Raw genomic sequence first — 21,218 nt, forward strand, 5'->3', positions numbered from 1 at the left:
ATCTCATATTGCCAATGCAATTAGAAGCTTTTTCTTCATTCCTGATCCCTTTCTGACACCTCTTGACCACAGTCCCCTATCTTTGTCATGTCCTCCTTCTCATGAACTTCAGCAATGTGCTAAGTGTGGAAGTGGCTGCATTCAACATTCTCACTTTTTAATGGAGACTTTCTCTCAGAGACACAGTCTAGGGCCTTGCTCTGCCACTTTCAAGTCCTGCCCTGTCTCCATCTGCCTTTCAACATGTCATTACAGTCACACATGGTAATTGAGAGCCCCTCTGGGAACTGATCTAGGACACATGAAAAAAAAACAAGATGGCTGTCGCTGCTCAAATGGGATTTACATTCCAATGGGAGGAGAGAGACAAGTAAACAGACTAGTGCTATGGTGAACTGTGGTTTTTACTTTTTCACATGTCCATATCCATATCTTCACACATTTGTGGTAGACTCCCTTTAGGACTCACAGACAGGACTGTTTCTCTCCCTGTCTCTCTCCTCTAGGCAGTCTGGGACAGAGCATACCCAACAGCATTACTGGATATGTGATTTACTCAGTCTAGGTCAATCTGCAGGGAAACTTTAGCCTCCTTTCTCTCCCAGGGCTGGTTGGTTCCAGGTCTTGCTGGCATGTAGTACAATAGCTCTCCTCATTTTGGTCATCATCCACTGGGTGACCACTGAACCCAGTTAGGCTCTCAACTCCAAGAACAATTCTCAGAGATAGGACAGATAAAACATATGTTGAGAAAGAGAAGCATAATCTTCACAGCTGCCCCTGCCCGTAACAGAGAGATCATGAACTACTTCTTGAACCTTAACTGATTTGCTGGTCTTTGCCCTTTACACTGAAATCTGCAGAAATACAAAAAATGGAACCACTATAGGACCCACCGCTCGGAATGGACCATTTCTTAGCTATACAAATATTGAGCAAACACTTCGAAATTAATGTATTTTTGCTTCAATCAGAGTCCAATTTCTTGACCAGAACATCTTCCTATAATCTTTGTGTGAAAAGAATCAGTTTCAGGATCAATTCTTCTTCTGTCCATGTAATACTTTAGAAAAAGTGGCAATGAATCATTCTTCAGTCACACATTGAAAACACACTTCTGAGTTCTGTGTAAGACACAAACTATGAAGGATGATGGCAAGTAAGTTTTAAAACATGTCTTCATAGGAGATATTCAAGAAAAAGTGTTAACAGGCCAAAGCCAAAAATAGATGACAGAATCAAAACTTTTTCTTAATTGGATGGAATGATGTGTTTCAAATATGGATATGAAGTTTGAAAGATTAAGTGTAAGGTACTGAATTCTAAACCACATACTAGCTCGGGGTTGGAAAGACCTGATGTGACTCTCTAACAGTTGAGGTGACAAAAAGACTTCGTGGGGTTTGGGAGATCACAAGCTTACCCTGTGTCTACAGCGTGGCATGGCCACAAAAGGGCAAGTGGCCAGAACAAGGGAAGATACAGATCCACAGACATCTGCGCTGGTAAGCTGCAATCTGGAATATAGTGTCAACTTTGGACACTAACTCACAGAGATATTTACAAACCAGAGAGCATTCAAAATAGGTTGAATCCAATGGAAGGGCATCTGAAAACTGTGTAATAAAATAAACTTTTTCTGAAACTAAGGAATTAAATACAGAGAGGGAAGGCTTGTAACAGACATGATATGTTTCTTTAAATATTTACATGGGTAACATATCAAAGAATGAGTAGACTGATGTCAGGCAGACAGGAGTTCTAGAATAATCTAATAGTGGAACAAGCTCCCAAATAAAGTGGTCAGTGCTTTCTCACAGAAAATGAGCAAGTAAGAGCTTGAACAAATCTGCAAAATGTAAATCACTATTCATTATCTTGGTTTTGGTTATTATTATGATCTTCAAGACAACTTATTGTTAGTCTTCTTCTTTGACCCACACTGTGAAAACATCCAAAATATATGAATATTTCCCAGCTTTTAGTCCCTCATCTTTCTACCTTCTGGTGGATGGGTCACGTTTGCATCAACTTCCACAGTACCATCTTTGCTGGTGGATGTCTGAGGGAACGTGGTACGTTGTCCCCTGCTGGCCAGGAAGTCTTCCCAGGAGTGACTTGGGCACTCAGAGAAAATCTGAGTTTTCTCATCAGAAATTCACATCAGTATTGCTTTGAAATGAAGCTTGTACCAGAGTTTGGAGAAATTATAACAATAAAGAAACCGCTTTCGAAATTGGTATTCTAGAGAGAATCAAACGGATCTCTGTTAATTAAAAAAGGGAAAATGCACTCCTTGCCTGGTGAATATATAATAGAAATGTTAGAGAACATCTCTGTATACTGCTAAGTCTTGCTGGTATTATTAATGCAGCCTGTGTCAGCCATGAAAACGTTGCAGGGGCTTCTGCGCAAGACTGAGATTTGTTTTTCTTTTGAATCAATTCTTGCTCAAATTTCTGCTACTTATTTGGATTGTGAGTTTGATATCTCCACTTATTGTGCTCATGTTCTCCCATATTAGAATGGAGCAATTATTTCAATTTACCTCATCAAACCATTGTGAGCAGACTTCTCAGCTAACCATAGTCAAGAGAAATTAAATGACATCTCACCAATGATGCTGGCATATTTACTATTCTGTAATCCCTTTCTAGCCAAAACTACTCTTTTGAAAAGCTTAGGAGATATTGGAGAGCTGATCTCAAATTATACTCAGACCCACATCAATAATCATGGGAAAGAGGGAAGCGAGGTAGCGTGATGCCCTACTTCTGATGGAGATCAGACTATTAGTATCCCAAGAGTGGTCAGTATAGTTTGTGTTGAACTTTTATTTCTCTCCTAATCTTCATGACATAGGATCAAATCCTCCTGAGATGATTGTTCCTGTTTTTCTTTCAGGTGGTTCTTTGAAATGTCAAGTAGTTCAGAATTGGCTTATTACCTGTATTCTTATGGCTCACATAAAGATCTATGAGTTCACTCATTTTCATCTTTGTTCATGAGACATTTAAAAACAGAAATTCCGAGTAGAAAAATCCAAGACCTACTTTAAGAACCACCTGATATGGAAAGTAAGGATCAAGAATGGGTAGAACATTAGCTGGAATGCAGAAGGTAGGAAGAGCTACGCACAGATATCTGCTCAACTCTACACTCTGTGAAAAGAGGCATGCCCATATTATTTCGGTATCTGTAAGGTGTCCAGTAGGGCCTGGCACATTGTAGATACTCAATAAATACTCATTGAATTTGCCAACATTATAAATCACAGGGTGAATTAGACATGGAACAGCCTTATAGGGTGGCCTTTGAATTTATTCTTCAAGTTATTTAACAGGGGGGATTTAAATTCCATGTTATAGCTTTGCCTGTAATAATAATCTTAAAATATTGTACTAAATCTCAATCTAGACTGTACATTAGCTTTACCTGGGACATTTGAAAAATCTCAGTGCTCCAGACTGCCCCCTGACACGAATTAAAGGAAGCCCTTTGAGGGTGGAATCCAGGTATCAGAATTTTCTCACACCCTCCAAGAAATGCTAGCATGCAGCCAAGTTTGAAGACCATCATACCAGTGTGGTGCACTTGTGTTTGCACATGTGTGTGAGGGAATTTAAACTCCATGTTGTGAGTTTCACTGGATACCATTTTTGTCCAGTGGCAAAGGGCAGGGTTTGGAGGTGTGGAGGGGAAAACTTGCACCACACTGCAGAAGAAACATAAATATGAACCGAAAAAGAGTTGGTGCGATAAATCATTTCACTATTAATTATGCTGTGGCCTGTTTTTATGTTCACTCTTCTTTATAAATGAGATGAAATAGCTTTACAATGTGCCTAACATCGTTTTAAAATGCCACATAAATTCACTCCTGTTTTTATGGGGTTGAAAAATTTTAACACAAAAATAATTTGCCTAGCTTGAAGAATTTGCATAAAACCATCGTAGGGGTGTGTTAAAAATTACTCTTCTTTCCTTTAATGTAAGAGTGCAAGACAGGACGGAGGATAGATTTCATTCTTATGGTGCCCCAGGTGAATCTCAAATTTGCATATTAAAGATTCAATTTCAAATAAACTCCCAAGTCACAATGGGCACTTTCCCTACCATACATATTTCAGCATTGGCCTGGGATCATGTAAGCAAGATTCCTAGAGGGCCAGCAGTGTCCACAGTCATCCAGCCAGGTGGCCCTTGTATATTCTGTTACAAGTGATAGTAGGAGGAGAATCTGATCTGGGTAGCCCACCACTGATGCCAGAGAGAAAACAGTAAATTACAGAAGTGGGAAGCTATAGTGATCTGGATTTCACTTCTTAAAGTCTTATGGCGTCACTGTCCCTAGCAACCGCAGGGCTTTTTTATGGGAGTGAGGTGGAAACTTGCTGGTATTAAAAAAGTACCACGGGAATAGAAGGGAAGTGAGGAAATACTGAGGAGAGTTTCTCTCAGCAGAGTACAATATCTTCTAGAAGAAATTAACCCTGGAGAGAACACCTCAGGGGATACAGGGTACGGGTGAAGGTTAAGGTAAGCTCAGATATGGCTCAGGCAGGTATTAACGTCAGGATGTTAACTTAGTACCAAAATCAGCTCATAGCAAATCCACCAGCTGATTCCAGCATCTCTTTCCTGCTTTTTTGGGTTTGCCCAGCCATTCAGACTAGTATTTCTTTACTCCTTAAAAGGCACTGGAGACAGAGTGCTACATATATCAGTAGATACCTTTCATCAAGGGAAAATTAGAGAAATTCTATTAATGTGATATTTATTACTTTCTCAGTATTGCTTTTGGAAACTTAAACACAATAAAATAGTTTTCCTTAAGATTATCCTTTGTGGCTCCCTTGTTGTCAAACAAGTGAAAGGTAGAGAAAGAGAGAATTCAACTTGAGTATATTTTAGTACATTCTGTCCTTTGTACAGTCTTAGTGCTCTATCTGCGCCTTGATGGCTTTTTGCCTCATCTTTGTTTGTCATCTGAGTTGCTTGGGGTTTGGCCAGTGTATCCGTGAGCAGTGTGTTTACCTGCTGAAATGGGAAAGCTTCCAGTTTTAGGTCTTAGGATGGCTTGATTTGTAGTTTGTTTTTAGCTTAAAGTACTTACAGTATCATGGGTGTTTTAAGGCCTGAGAATCCTTTTTTTAATCCTAGAGATTTGCTTGAAAGATGAAGCTGTCAGAGGGGCACCCTTGGAAGTCATAACAATTCCCTTCCACCGTGAAGCTTTCTTTAGGAGAAATGCAGAAAAAGGCAAAAGTCGCAAGATTGTAATGTCTAGAGAAAGACAAATCCAGCCTTCTTAATGTTTTGTTCAGTGATTCTGTTTTACTTGAAGTGTGGCTTCCCCTTTCCACATTGGCCAACTTAATTGGTAACTCAAAATATTTTCCAGTTCTTATGATTCAAAATGGTGTTCATATGTTCATATGAAGGAGTTCTTCTTCAGCATATGACTGGACCTAGGGCCCCGGGACTCTTCCTACTCTAGAGGGTTCTACACTGCATCCAGACACATCTTCCTATAAAACTATACTATATATATTCCACCCCCCTGAAAGATGTCCTGTGATGAGGAAACCTGCAGGCATCAATTTCGTGGCTCCAATGTCACCATTCCATCTTCTACTCTATAATGCCCCAGTTAGAACTCTCCTTCTGTAAACTGACCTATCCATTGTCAACTAAAAAAATGTCTTTTACTCTCTTGATTTTTCATGTTTTCTCACCATATTCCTCCTTGGTTATTACTTCCTATATTGGTCAGGTTCTCTAGAGAAACAGAACCAATAAAAGATATCTCTTTCTCTCACTCTCTCTCATAAGGAATCAGCTCAAATGATTATAGGGGCTGGCAAGTTCAAAGTGTACATAGCTAATACCTTAGATGAAACCCAAACCTGCTGTAGAACCAGGAAGAGTTATTATTCAGTCCGTAGTCTGTCAGGCAGGAGAAATCTCTCTTTTAATTGGGGGAGGCTCATCATTGTATTCTGTTTAGATCTTCAACTAATTGGATGAAACCCACTCACAAGAGGAAGGGCAGCCTGCTTTACTTAGTCTACTGATTTAAATGTTAACCTCATCCATAATACCCTTACAGAAACATCCAGAATGTTTGCATAAATATCTGAGCACCCTGTGGCTCAATGAAGTTGATGTGGAAAAGCCATCACCCTTTCCCTACAACAATTGAAGACAGTTATTATTCCCCTCAATACACAGCTCTTCAACCTAAACATCCCAGATCTTCAGTCATTCCTCATACGGCTGAGTCTGAGGTACACCAGTATCCTGGTTGTGCTCCTATGAATCACACCGCACCTTGTTCCTCTCATCCCCACAGCCCAGTTCCCAAGGAGGAAGGTTGTTTCTTCTCCTCCATTTCTCCAAGGGTGACCAGACTTCACTTGTTGTTTTGTTTTTGTTCTCCTGAGGCACACAGTGGAAATTATTCTTGGGTGTGTACACAAATTGAAGAACTTCCTCAGCCTCCACAGAACCACCGTTTATTTGTTGGTTGGATGTGTGTGTTAATTTATTTGTGTTTTTCAATACACAATTGAGATAGTTTATCAGAGGTGGAGGAGTGGAAATGGAGGTATGAGGAATTTTTGATGCTGGCTTTTGCAGAGTATAGGAGATTAGACTATTAAATCCTCACTGAGTCAAGGAACAGATGTGGCTTTCATTTGATTCCAGGCTTAGAGAGAAATTGTCAAACTATGTTTCTGGAAGTAATAAAAATACTAAGTATTTGAAAAGTAAACTCTTAACTGAACTTTGTAAATGATATAATGAAAGATCCTCTAGCCTTGATTAAATAATTGTAAAAAATCAATGTCAGTCCAATAATAATCTTTCACTTTGATGACTTGAAGAAGCATTGTTTTTATCTAAGTAAGAACAGTTTATAAGGAAACCTGAGGAAAATCCTGATGATGTCCACAGCACTCTTTAGCTTTCCCTACCAGCTGTACCAGAATGTTGGTGGGTTGAGAGCGCACCACATTCTGTCATGCTTCCATGCCTTGACACATGCTGTTCTGTCTGCCTCGAACACCCTCTCATGTCTGCTTCATCCCAGAGGTGCTTCAGCCTGACAATGGCTCCTGGGAGAGGCCTTCTCTGACTTTTACAGGTAGACTTAGACATTCCATCCAGGCAATTTGCTTTGTGCTCTATTCCTTACCTCACTTATCACATTGTGTGTTGGACTGTTTCCACATTGGACTTTCTACCATACCAACACCTTGGAAAGCAATGCACGCACATGCGCGCACACACACATACACACACACTTATGAATACTGCTACCATTGGACATTCCATGTTGAGAAGCAGAGCCTGGCTTCTACCCTCATGGAGCTTCAAGACTGATGTGAACCCAAGTTTTGGCATCTTTGTAAATATCAGTGCTTATGAATCAACAAATGAAAAGCAACTCCCCATAGACTCTTCAATGATAGAGACAGTACCTTATGAAGTGTTTTGGTTTGTTGTTGTCGTTGTTGTTGTGCATCTCCAGAACTTAGCATAATTAACAATACACATAGGTACTCAATAATTATGTGTTGAGTGAACGAAAGAATGATTAATTTAAGTAATTTCGTTGTTGACTTTCAATTTTATATGAGCAAGTAGTTTTTCAGAGAAACCTCATTTAAAGGTTTATGTTAATTTCTTTTCATAAATGCTGTTTTGAAGCTGATAATTTTAGGGGTAATGAAAATTCAAAAGTCAGGTCATCTCCCAGGAGAACGAGTTGGAATCACATGACACTTTTTACTAGCACAGGATATTTAGACAATTCTAATCATAGTTTCAGTAATTATAAAATTATTAATATCAACTCTTAGTTATATTTAGACTTTCAAGGTAGAATTTAACCTTTAACTCTGTCCAAATCTGTCATGTAAACAAGCTAAATTAACTGTCCTTTGAGATCAAAAACTAATATCGTACACGAATTTACTCAGAGTGTGTTGGCTCTTTGAAGCTTCCTGGAAACCAAATTCAAATTGAAGACAATTAAATGTTAATAAATTTCTGGTGATCAGAGAGACAAATACAAGGAGGATTAATATTCTTTCTCACTCTTAGAGATAGGCTTTCAAAGTGATAAAATAAAATGTTACCTTTGAAAGTGACACCTTAAATTACAATGCTCAGGTATCCTTATATAGAGAGTCAACGGGCTATGTTTCTTCTTGAGCACTGAGTAGATGCTAAGGTTGGTAATCTCCCTTGAGAGGGTCATAGTAGGAGTAAAAATGTATTCGTTCATTCAACAAATGTTTACTGAAAACGGTCAGGCACTATTCTTGATAACGGGATTATGGCCTTAAACCAGGAACCCAGAAATCTCATCCTGGGGAGATCATTGCTGGTGGGTAAGAAGATGCAAATACAGAGGGAAAACAAACTCCAAATAATTACAAAAGAAGACCCAATAACCTGTGTAACTCAAGAGAGCATTCTATTTTATAGCTCATATTTTGATGTTTCTTTGGGAAGTGATTTAGCCAGAGCCTTGAGTTTGGGATTTACCTGTAAATATTGACTCCACATGAGCCTTTTGCCAGGAGCACAGGAGCCACAGCCCACCCCTTCCCTACGGCTCAGCTCACACATCTCCACCCCCTGGATCACACTTTCTCACTTCAGAAAATAAAGCTAATGTAGGAAATTTCCAACTTCAGCTCTCCGCCAGCTCTGTATTGACCTTGTATGTTCAGCTCTGTAATTTTAAGACTTCATAAATATAAAAAAATACTTACTTTTTATCTTCAGTTTGGCTTTAATTTCTCTTCTCTGGGAGAACTGTAAACCTGCCAACTTTAAAGTTAGTTGATCTATTTATTCTGAGCTATAGGAATACAGAACGAGTCAGTTGTTATTTTTCTTTTTTTTTAAAGTCAGAGCTGACAATCTTAACTGATACACTATGGAAAAAAGTTTATTATGTGCATTAAAAATGAAATTTGGTTTATTTCAGTGGTCTGGAGCAATCCAAAGTGTGTGTATTTATTGCTTCAATGCATGTTATACACCTATTACAGGAGTGCAGAGGCTTATGATAGTTTCAACGTCTTTGCTTTTAAAAATGTTTAACTTTTCTGAAGTATGTTCCATTGTGTTTTTCTGACCACAGCCTTACCGGGTCACCTGAGGTCAGATAAAGCTAGAAGCAGCTGATCCTGACTGCTCTGAAGGGGTCATGATGTTCGTGCTGTGTGTTTCTGGGTTCTCTATAGCTGGCCTTTCACCAACTTGTTACAGTGCCAGGTCAACTGGAGCAGGAAGGGTCAGAGGGCAAGAGTCCAGGGCTCTAATCCAGACCTTCCCATCTGGGCACTGTGGGCACTGTGGACATACATTCAGCTGCTCGCTCTTGGAACAAACGTAGTGGGGCTGCCAAAAGTAGCTATCTGGGCCAGCAAGAGCCAACACAGGAGAGACTGTGCAGTAAGGACCAATAGATGCATCTGGACAAGTGGCTGGAGCACTTTTTCAGGAGTCAGGCACTTGGTATGAAGAGTTACTTTGGCAGGTAGAGAACATCTGGCTGAGGTTCAAGTGTAGGAGTTTATACTGGAGGAGGAGTGAGGGTGGCATTGAGAAGCACAAACTAGAATCATCCAGGGGACAGGAAAGATTAGGAAGCCATAGCCATAGCACAAGGCAAAAGAATGCCAGACCAAATATCAGGTAGAAGAAGAGTTTAAGCCCAGTTATAATGGCTGAAATAAAGATTCTGAGTAGAACTTGGAACGGGCACCCTCGGAGTCTAGCCGTGGTTTGAGTTGTCCAGCTGCAAGGATAGGGGTGATTTAGGGACTGAGAAAGGATAAGCCTGACATTAAGGGTCAGTGGGTCTTCCCTGATGTGTGGACACTGGAGTCACTGAAGATATTAGATATCATGGAACTCAAAGTGTATTTTCGGGCATCCATTGTAACTCCCACATGTACTGTGTATTTCTGTTATCCTCTGTCAATCATGGATTGGGATCTCTTTATTCCTTGGTTTAATAGCACTTCCTCCGTCTTCCTGGGAACTCATATGTCCATTGTTTCAAAATTCAGCATGTGCTTACTGAGCATCTACTATGTAAAGGCCATGTGCTAGATGCTATGGGGGCCACAGTGATCAATAAGGCATGATTTCCAACTCTAGATGCTGAAACTGTGGTGGAGAGGTATGACGAGGGTAAAGATGAGGATGAGTCAAAGTTCTGAATGAGAGATGTGTTTTGAGTGGTCTAGAATGCCACAGTAGTCAGGGGCAGAAAAAGAACTTCCCAGGAAGGTTTCCCGTAAGTGTAGATGAGGGGGAAAAACTGAGGAAAGAGCAGGGGTAGAGACAGGAAAGCATTCTTTAGGTTGTTGGTAATTAGGACAACAAGGAAACAAAAGGTGAGCGTGGAAAGGCAGCCTTGCACAGGAACACCTACCTTTGGTAGAGTCTTCAGTGTCAGATTAATTCAACTAAATCTCATTGACGCTTTGTGTGGTAGTTCCAGAGCCCCACTGAATATTTTATGCATAAGAGTAATACAATCAAAGAGGTGCTTAGTTTTACACAGACCGAATTAAATGAATGCTCGGAGAAGAAGGCCATGTCAGAAAGCACCTGCATTGGTGACATCATCACGGAGTGCCCCTGACGGTAACAATTTGGTGACAGAGAGAAAAGGATCCAAGACAGCTACGGATTTGAATTTGGCTAACTCAGAGAATACTGGCACAATGAACAGCATTAGGGAAATTAGAAAAAGGAGTTGGCCCTATGTGTTTGTGTGTGTGTGCATGCACACGCACATACCTGACCGGGCCTGTGGGCTCACGCACATACCTGACCAGGCCAGGTAATGGATGCTGACGACAGTAATACAAATAGGTTGATCAGGCAGCGAGCTGGAAATGGATGTCAGCCTGTTTAGGTTATTAGAATGTGGTGCTACAACTCGTGAAATATGTTAGGGATTAAAACAGAAGAGAGATCAGAACCTTAGAGTTCATCTTCATTCAAGGGAGAAAAGAAAAATGAGGTACAAGAGAAAGAACCAGAGAAAGGATTGTTCAGAAGAGATGAAAACCAGTAGGTATAAGTGTCATCAAGCCAGGAGATGACAGCTTCATGGAGAGGGTGTCATATCTTGGTCTCCCTAAACTATATGTATTTATGACTTAAACATGTTTGGGTAAATTAACTACAGTGGGATATAGATAGAACAGTAAAAGTCAGCAGTTAAGATGACTAAGAGTTTCATAGCCAAACAAGTACATATATCCATTAATAACCATTTTCAGAATGGGAGCAGCTGAAAAATAGCTCATAGAAATCCCGTCTTTGCTGTAACAAAGCTCTCTTCACAAGTAACACTCTATTTGAGTTCTCTGATGAAGAGTCTGGGCAAGGTCTCCTCGTATGTGGGCCTCCAGTCAAAGAAGCAACCCATTTCATCAGCTTCTGGGCACAGGAGCCCCACCTCTCTCAGCAGCGGCCCACACCCTCCTCCAGGGCATAATCCAGCAATAGGGTCCCAACCTCCCTGAGGCAATTTCCCTCACGACCTGAGAAAAGTTGCTGTGGGATTTCAGGGAGTGCGGTGGTTGAAAAATGTTACAGTCTGCAGAATAAGATCATATGCTTTGTGGATATTTATGAATAAAGAGTACTAGACTTAATTCTTCTGTTCTTTTTTTCCCTTCTACTCTTTTGAATAATATTAGAAACAGGGCCAGTGGTCAAATGCTTCATGAAGAAAAAATGGGCAGAGGGAGAATGTTCCAGAAGATATATCCCTTAGGTTAGAGTCAAATATGATATTTTTAAAGAAAACAATGCTATAAGATAGAGATCTATAGCGAGAGTAAAATCGTAGCCTTGCCACAGAGTTCACGAGACCTAATGGAGACTCTACAGGGCGGTGTGTCCCGTGTTCTCAGGTTTCTCTCCCCGTGATCTTGGTGTTAGCAAACGTGGCTTCCATTCTGTATGAATGACTTGGGTACATATGTAAATACCACTTCTATATTTAGATTCTCATGTTAGGTTCTGCCTGGAGCTCTGTGAACAATTTGTTATTAGAAAATTTATGATCTGTAATTTGTAGACATGTCAAAAAATACACCAAAAGGAATTAATAAAGTCATTTTAAACAGATGGTTCTTTTATTAAAAAAAAAAAAAAAAAAGTCCTGAATGGAATACAGGGCAATGAACTAGAGCGAGGTGTGGGAGACAATACATTCTTGTCTGAAAATCTTCACAGATGTCAATGACAATAAATGCCAGACAGAGACAATAAATTCTAGATTTTTTTAGTGGAAAATCGCATCAAACAATTTATTTTCCCAGGATCAGACACCTTAAGTTAGCACCGTAGATTATTATGTATTGGTCTCCGTGTGTGTGAATTAAGGAGAAATGGCAAATTTCCGAAGGGTGTAAAGGGTGAGATGTCTCTATGCTTTCCCCCTTTGAATTTAAACCATTCTTAGTATAATGGAAATGAATTTTTGATCAACCCAATTTTGAAACTGACTGTGTGCCTTTCCTAGTCTATTCTTATGTTTAGAGAGAGGTACACCTGGGCTTTCCCTAGTGTGAGGGTAGGAGGGGCCAGGTTGTTCATAAATTAATTGGACTGCCTTGGGTTTTCATGCCCCTGTATTTATAGTGCTTAAAAAAAACCTGGATTTGTGGGGAGAGAGACTTTGAATTTATTGCTAGTTTTTGTACTAACTAGGCAGGTAGCTAGGTAGTGTGAGTTGTGACTCCCACTTCCATAACTTTAAAATAAAGTTCCTTTCCAGAATAAGAAATATAGGCTTTACCCTCATTCTAATGAATCCATTCCTAGAAATTGATATCTAAATGAGCATATTTGGTTTTCCAGAATCGTCCTCAGATTTGGCTAGAACTTATTATCCCTAAATTTGTCAATTGGAATTACTCCTTGACCATTGGGGGGAAAAAGTCCTGCTTTAGTGTACTTTTGGGTTAATTGAGAAAATGGTTTGCTTTGAAAATATAACTGTATTTTAATCCTGGTCAATGAGGCTTGGTTTGACTATAAGCAATACAGGTAAAGCAGTTTTCATCTTGTTTCTGATATCAACCCTTTTGTATGTTCGAAACCATCCACTTTTTAAAAAAATTTAAATTCAATTAGCCAATATAGAGTACATCATTAGTTTCAGATGTAGAGTTCAGTAGCTCAGTATCAGTTACATATAACACCCAGTGCTCATCACATCATGTGCCCTCCTTAATCCCCATCCCCCAATTACCCCATCCCCCCACCCACCTCCCCTCCAACAACTCTCAGTCTTTTTCCGAGAGTTCGAAGTCTCTAATGGCCAAACCAGTCACTTCTATGAGAAGAGTGAACAATGGTAACTATGTCCCAGGCATAGGCGAGTCATTCCTCATAAAAACTACAGGAAAGCAGTTTCTAGTACTAAAAGTGACATTGATGGTATATAATAATGGCTCAGGATATTTTGGCTGCAGTCGTTTTTGTCAGCAGCAGTAGCTACGGCACGGTGCCATCGTTGGGTATGCTGAGACAAGATAGCGTGAGATCTGATGTCACATCCAATTTCTTAAACTACTTAATCCAGGTGATTTATAGATCATCTTAAAGTTGAGATGAATTCACCAACAGTGAGGGTCTAGAAACAGCCAGTCCTGCTATTCATAAGTCATATTTGTTCCTAAAGTCCAGATTCAACCAGTGTTTTTATAATACCAGATTATTTTCACAGGTCTAATCTCATTGTACCTTTGCACCTACCCTGGGAGGTAGATCTTACTCTACCAGTTTCTGTAGATGAAGATGTACTCAGGGAGGTTGGAGGTCACACAGTCAGCTGTGGTGCAGCCCGTTCTGAATATGTTCCAGCTGCAGAGTAGTACTGAAGGCTTCAGCTGTTAGGGACAGTGTGGGAAAGGCAAGAAGTAAGATGCCAAGGCAGCTGCTGATGGACAAGCAGAAATGGCATTGCTCATGAGTAGAGGGGACAGGGCGTAGCCTAAGGAAAACTCTGAATGATGCCACACGGAAATAGAAGCCTGGCAGACTCTGCACCCAGCTCTCCCAGAACCTCTCTGAACTTCCAGTGAAAGGGCAGTTCTCACAAGCCCGATGCATGCAAAAGCTTGCTGGGAGAACTTACTGTCTTTGGGCCACCATCATGCACCATAATGGATCCCTCAACCGTCTTGGCAAGTGAGGAAGAGCCATATCTGCTGTTGTGTTCTTACCATCCCCAGGTCTTAGCAAACTGTTGCACTGGGCATACCATAGCACAATCTGGTAGTGTTTACCCTCAATGCACATGTGCTCTTGAGTAAGTCAGTATGTTCATTGCCCACTGTGCCTCTCGGCTGCCTTTGACCGCCAGCTCTGAGTAGGAGCACAACTGCACGGAGTAAGGACACAGACCCTGGAGTCAGCCAGCCAGGATTTGAATCTCAGTTCCATCACCTACTGGCTGAGTGACCTTGGATAAGATCCTTAACCATTCTGTCCCTCAATTTATTCTTCTGTATAATGGGGACAGTAACAACAGTAGCTGTCTCATAGGGCTCGTGAGAGGATTAATAACTACATGAATATTCTATCTGCTCTTGGCCACGCAGTCATTGTCCACAGGCTGATACCTGTATATGCATAGGCATTGTTGGTTTTCTTGAAATCCCTTTCTGATTTCCCTCAGCCTTCCGCTTTGTCTCTTTTCCTCTCTTTCCAACGCTTTTGTTTCCTATTTTGTAGATGAGCATGCCGTCAAATCCATTTTCTCCTGACCTTACCTCCATCAGTCCCATCTTTGCAGAAAAACTACAGCCACCACTCTAATCATCATGCATGTTCTGATGATGCTCAAACTGAGATGCATAGTAAATAGATCGTTTTGAGAGCTTGCTACGTGCCAAGTTCTGTGAGAGGTACTCTGACGCGCCCTTTTACTGCTTTCTCAATAGGCAAATATGTTATTATTTCAATATTAAGAAGAGAAAGTGAAGTTTCAGAGAGATTTACTAACTTGCCTTAAGTCTCACAGCGGGGCAGATAACAGTTATCACTGCCTGCTGCCTGCTGTGTGTAAGAGGTTCATTTTTCACAAACCATTTACAGATTCATTTAAAAGCATGTAATAATATGCTGGAGAATTGGGGCAGTATGGTGAGTGCCAGGTCAGGGGAAAATTTAAACTAAAAAAAAAAAAAAAAGATAGCCTAGTACAGAAAACCTTAAAGCCTGGGACCAGTTTGAAGTTCTGGCTTGGAATCCTCTTTTTTTTTTTTTTTTTTTTTTTTAGCTGCTTATGTTGTCATCTAAGGCAAGTTGGGTACTTTTTTTGGTCCTCATTTTCAGTGTCTGAAAAACAGGAATCATAATATTGTCAAGGTGAGAATTTAAAAATGGAAACAGACATTAAAAAACGCCTGTAGATTTTATACCACAATATAAATATAAGTTTTATTAATCTGATTATTGGTTTTTCAGACCAGTAGGGTTCCACCGGTAATCTTAGATGCAGATTGGGGAATATTAATTAACTGTCAGGCAAAGATTTCTTCGGAATGGCTGATAGAATTTTGGCCAGGCAAAGATGAGGAATGGTGGGCTTGTGCTTTTCAAACACTGTGTTCTGACTTTAGAAGGCAGCTCTGTTAGCATCAAACTGAATTTTGGGGTCATTTTGACCGAGTTCTAGGTGAGAATAGATATAGCCAATTAAATTTTATTGGTCCATAAAGCTATGTGTCACCCACTCCTCCATTTTGCAACCTATTTATTGCACCGATAACTAACTGGTTTTTGAAGATTTCCATCCTAATGAAACTAGACCACAGGAAGACATGTGTAGATGATATCTTTGGTTCATTTAATGGGTCAGGAAAAGGGGGTATAGCTGTCTCTTTAATCAGCAGACCTCAGGCTTGTTTCACTGAGAATAACCCAGGTGCTGATCACCTTAATGACAACACTATTTTAAAAAGCATTTTAAGCACATTATCCTGTAGATTATTCTATTTTTTTCCCCCTAATGGAGCTGTCCTTGAAGGACCATTATGCCATTCCTTTCAGATGTTTAATAAAGCACGAGATTATAATGATCATGCTTGAGAATAGGTTTTGTGCAGCTAGCTGGGTATTGCAATATAGCAATCTTCTGTTAAATCATTGAGATGCTAAAATGTATCTTTAGAGGAGTGGTGATAGGCTTTTATTAAATTGCTCTAATCAGTATCCCCTATGATCATTCATACCATTTTATTTTTAATTATTATCACCCTAATCAAAAAGCATGTATTCAAAATTCCTTTGTGCTTTCTCCTGAGTTGAGATCTAGGAGAGTTTCAGCTAGGCCCTCTGCAAGCTTCTAGCTCAGGGAGACAACCCTGCAGCTTATCTGACCTCTTAAATTATGTATTATGTATCGTCGAAGGTGTTGGTGTGAGGTTTGAGTTTCAGCTTCTAAATGTTCTGGTTTGGGTTCAGAGACATGCATCTAACCTACCACACACGGGACATGTTACGTGATCACCTCTGAGCACAGTTACCTTGTGAGAAATAAGGTGATTTGTATCAAGTAAGTCCTTAGCTTCAGAGCCCTTAGCAAGCACTCAGTAGGGGGTCGCTCTTTAAAACTAAGACACCGGACATCAGATATAATATTTAACCAGAAAATCCAGACTCATTTCCCACCCGGTTTCTAAAACAGTCATTATTAGATCATCCCTGATGATTCAGATTTTTTTTAAAAAGATTTTATTAATTTATTGATAGAGATCACAAGTAGGCAGAGAGGCAGGCGGGGGTCGGGGTGGGGGGAAGCAGGCTCCCTGCTGAGCAGAGAGCCCAATGAGTGGCTCGATCCCAGGACCCTGAGATCATGACCTGAACTGAAGGCAGAGGCTTAACCCATGGAGCCCCCAGGCACCCCGACAATTCAGATTTTTAAAAATGTATATTCAAAGGTCTGCCGAGCAAGCTGAATCTCTTTTGGAATCATAACAGGAAAAATAAAAAAATCTTGCCTTGCTGTTGAGTTTTGGTAAAATTATCAGCTGTGTTTCAGGATGTCTGTGCACCAGGCAGGGGAACTGTGTGACTGAAATCAGCATCTTCCACCCAGAAGTAAGGAGCCGGGAGCGCTCCTTGTAGCAGGTGGTTGGTGGGGCAGAAGTCAGGTTTCAAGAGGAGCCGTGTTTGTTGTTCACCGAAGGCTAGGGAAGTAGAGAGAGAAAGCAGCAAACACTGAGATCAGGATCCAGATAGAAACTCTCAAGTTTCTGAGGCCTGGCTAAGAAAGAGAAAGCAGAGCTGGTTCCTGAATGTAGGGCTGGACAGAACAATGGATTCAACTAGAAGAAACAGCAAAGGAGCCTCAGGATGCAAAACTAGTTAGCAGTTCGGCCAGTACAATATTTTCTTTTGATCTCGATTTGATTTTTCTAAAAAATCAAACTTCTAGTCGCCTCATATAGAAATTTTCACAAAAGGATCCCATGACGTAGGCTGTGGCTCTGGGAAGGCTGGGTTTCTTTCACATTGTTTCAGACTCATTCCTGATTAAATGGGGAAACCTATCACACTCATGTCTATTTCAAAGGAATTTTTTAAAACCTTAAAAAGAAATCAAACCCCAGGTGTCTTTGAGGGTGACAAAGCAACAGCATTTGTTTTGCTTTGAAAATTATTATTTTTTTTATCCTTTAGAATGAACGCCCATTAGTCTTCAACAATTTTTTTTTTTTTTTTTTTAGGAAGCTGTCCCATCTTCAGATATGTATTTTTATGCTTGAAGAATTCTTGTAGCAGTAAGGAAAAAACATTTCAAGTTACATTTGAGAGAAAGAATCCAAAGTATGTAAAAAACAGAAGAGAAGGCTGGTCTCAGTCCACAGGCCCGTAGTGGCAGAAGCTTTCTTGGGTACACAGGGATAGGGCCCATGATCTTTCTAGGGAAGCCCAGAAAGAGTCACTCCATAAAGAGCTGCTCAAAGCTTTAGAAGGTGTGCTCTGCCCACCTGGAAAGTATAGCATCCCAGCATGATCATGACTCCCAATTTAATCAACAGGATCTGCCCCGTAACATGAAAGGAGGGATTCCAAGGAGCTTAGTTGTGCACCTGTTTTTTTTTTTTTTAAAGATTTTATTTATGTATTTGACAGAGATCACAAGTAGGCAGAGAGGCAGGCAGAGAGAGAGAGAGAGAGAGAGAGGAGGAAGCAGACTCCCTGCTGAGCAGAGAGCCCAATGCGGTACTTGATCCCAGGACCCTGAGATCATGACCTGAACCAAAGGCAGTGGCTTACCCCACTGAGCCACCCAGGCGCCCAGTTGTGCACCTGTTAAGCACAATGTATAGTATTGTTTCCATTACCTGGATTGTGTCTCTCTGTCAGTCTTCATGGAGTCCCTATGAAGTATATTTTATCATACCCTTTCTCTCATAAAGTTCAGTGACTTGCTAATATCCGTGTTTGGGGGAGGCATGCCTGGTACCAAAATCATCACCTTCCTTTATGATACAGACTCCTTCTATGTGGATGGCCTTTTGGAAGAGAATTGAGCCTAAAGAGCCCCTCATGCGGACCTCTCTACCCCATCCCTCCCACTGCTTTGGCCCCAAGTCTGAGGTCTGTGCTGTATCGTGGTATGGTCAGCCTCTGTACAAACACCATCTTGACTTTTCTCCTGCCTCTCTTTGGGGCCCTGCAGATACCATAGGAAATAATATAATTGGCCGCAGCCCTCTTCAGATATGAATGATAATGTTATGTATCTAGTTTATGAGTTTAGTCATTTTTCACCGCCGAAAAAGAGGAAACAGAAACTACCTTGTTCTTCCTTGCAATTGACAATGAACTAACAAGTTCAGCAAGTGGTGTGAACGGCATTTTGAGTTTCCGGAGAGCACGAGTAATTGGGCAATTTAGCACGGTACTTCTGGCTGATGCATTTTGTAGAAGTTTCCTTCTACCTTTTCAGAGACTCTTTGTTTGGAGAACAACTCAGAGGGCATGCAGCTTATGTGTTTTTAAGTGAAGATAGTACATACTTGCTATTCTTCTGTCTTATAAAATTACTTGAGACTGTTTTTCCCCTTTGTTTTGAACTGCTACAGTTGGTCTTGGAAAGTACTTTTAAAATACCAAAGATGAAGTTCTATTTCCTTCACAGATCATTGGGTGCTTTGCCGTAGCACCTTGCATAATGAATGTCTCATTGGCATACTGCTTAAGCATCATTTAGTCACACAACCAGAAGAAATTCCCTCTTTGACTAGGAGTGACTCTCTAAAACCATGGCAATAAACACAGGAAAATAAAAGAAGAAGAAAGCACAAGGTCATGAGAATTAATGTGAGGATCTTTTCTCCATGAAATGATCTGGGCAAATCTAGAATAAAGAGCTCTTAATTAAATTTACAGAAATGATAGACTATCTTGTTAAACTGAATCTTTCTTCATCCCCCTCCTTAGTTTTACAACAAGCAAGATCATCCTCATTCTCCAAAATAAATACTCAATTAACTTCTGGGATAGTGCTCAAACACATCAAGACTAGACCAAACAAAAAATCCAAATTATCTGAAGAACTCATGGTAACAAAATTCATACTAAATCCTTGGAAACGTCTCATTTTCCATGTGCATTTGCAGAATAAAAGCATTCTTCTTGGTGGGAGAAGAAATCAGGAGTACTGTTGTGGATGGTATATTAGAGGGACAAGGTCGGAGGCCATGGTGACATCCTAGGGGCAGCTATAGGCAGACTAGCATGTATGAGAGAGCATAAGCTCATATGTACAACAGACCCGCATCATAGATGAAAAGGATCTTACTTATGGAGGGCTCAGGACTTCTAGCTGACATAGTGAGTTGGGCACATACATTTATCTCCTCTTTCATTCCAAAACCCTTATAAAATGAGACTACAGGAAAGCAGGAATTGTGGTGCCTCTAGCTTGGTTCTTCTTTCTCAAGATTGCTTTGTCTTTCAGGTTCTTTTGTGATCCCATATAAATTTCTATTTCTCTGGGAAATGCCATTGGAGTTGTGATAGTGATTTTATTAAATCTATAGATTGCTTTGGGTAGTATGGATGTTTTAACAGTATTAATTCTTCTGATCCATTAACATGAAATTTCTTTCCATTTATCTGTGTCTTCTTCAGTTACTTGCACCAGTGTCCTATGGTATTCATTGTACAGATCTTTCACTGCAGTTAAATTTATGACTAAATATTTTTTCTTTTTGCTGCTATTATAAGTGGGATTGTTTTCTTGATTTCTTTTTCAGGTAATTTGTCATTAGTGTATAGGCACAGAACAAATTTTGCATATTGATTTGGTATCCTGCAACCTATGGAATTTATTAGTTCTAAGAGTTTTTTTTTTGAAGAATCTTTAGGGACATGTATAAGACAGATCATGTCAGTTTCCTTTATGATTTGGGTTAACCTCATAGAGAGTGTTTCTGTCCTGATTTAAGGCTCTGAAACAGATATACTTGATTTTCTGTATTAGTTATGATTCCACAAGAAAAGATGGATTTTCCTTTATACTTCTTTTCATTGTATGACTAACTATTCCTAGCATCATACTGGACTGTTAGGCATTCAACAGCAACTTGCCAAACTACATTAATAATGTGACAGAAAGGAGAAGATGCTTAGCTGAGTTGTTGGCTTTTTGCTTGGAGGAAAATGATGACATCATCCCAGCAGATTGGAAGTTATGAGTCCGATCTTTGTATTCTCCATTGTGCCCTTTTACCAAGACAGCCATCTTTTTCCAAATCTGAAGAACAGACTGACATCAGGAGGGCAGGGCCGAGAGATGTAAAGAACCTGGGTCTTTGATGATACCTTTCACCTGAGTTCATCCCCACCCTACATATCTTGCATGAGGTTAGCCTCTGTTATTTGAGGCTGGAAATACCAAAAGGGATACAATTTTTAAATAAGTTGACTTTGCAACTAATCAAAAATGCTAAAAAAATTGCATATGTTTTATCGGATCACCAACATTTTCCTCCGAGTGAAAAGTAAGAGCAGGGAAAACAAATCAAATCAACCTTAGAAATAGAGATGACCAATATTCGTTGAAAGGAAATAAAGATGAACTAGTCTAGTCCTTTCATTGAAGTTGAGAACTTGAGGCCCAGAGAAATACAGAC

At 40.1% G+C, this 21,218-nt stretch overlaps 1 protein-coding gene and 1 pseudogene across 1 annotated transcript in view; both read left to right on the forward strand.

Annotated features, from left to right (window-relative positions):
* The window catches only part of HS6ST3 (heparan sulfate 6-O-sulfotransferase 3), a 640,734-nt gene that overhangs the window by 394,050 nt on the left and 225,466 nt on the right, over window positions 1-21,218 (forward strand). The gene's annotated exons all lie outside the window — the stretch shown is intronic.
* LOC132002931 (ubiquitin-conjugating enzyme E2 variant 3-like) overlaps window positions 13,508-21,218 on the forward strand; it is a 60,503-nt pseudogene continuing 52,792 nt past the window's right edge.

This window comes from Mustela nigripes, chromosome 15 (genome assembly GCF_022355385.1).
Source record: "Mustela nigripes isolate SB6536 chromosome 15, MUSNIG.SB6536, whole genome shotgun sequence".
NCBI lineage: Eukaryota > Metazoa > Chordata > Mammalia > Carnivora > Mustelidae > Mustela > Mustela nigripes.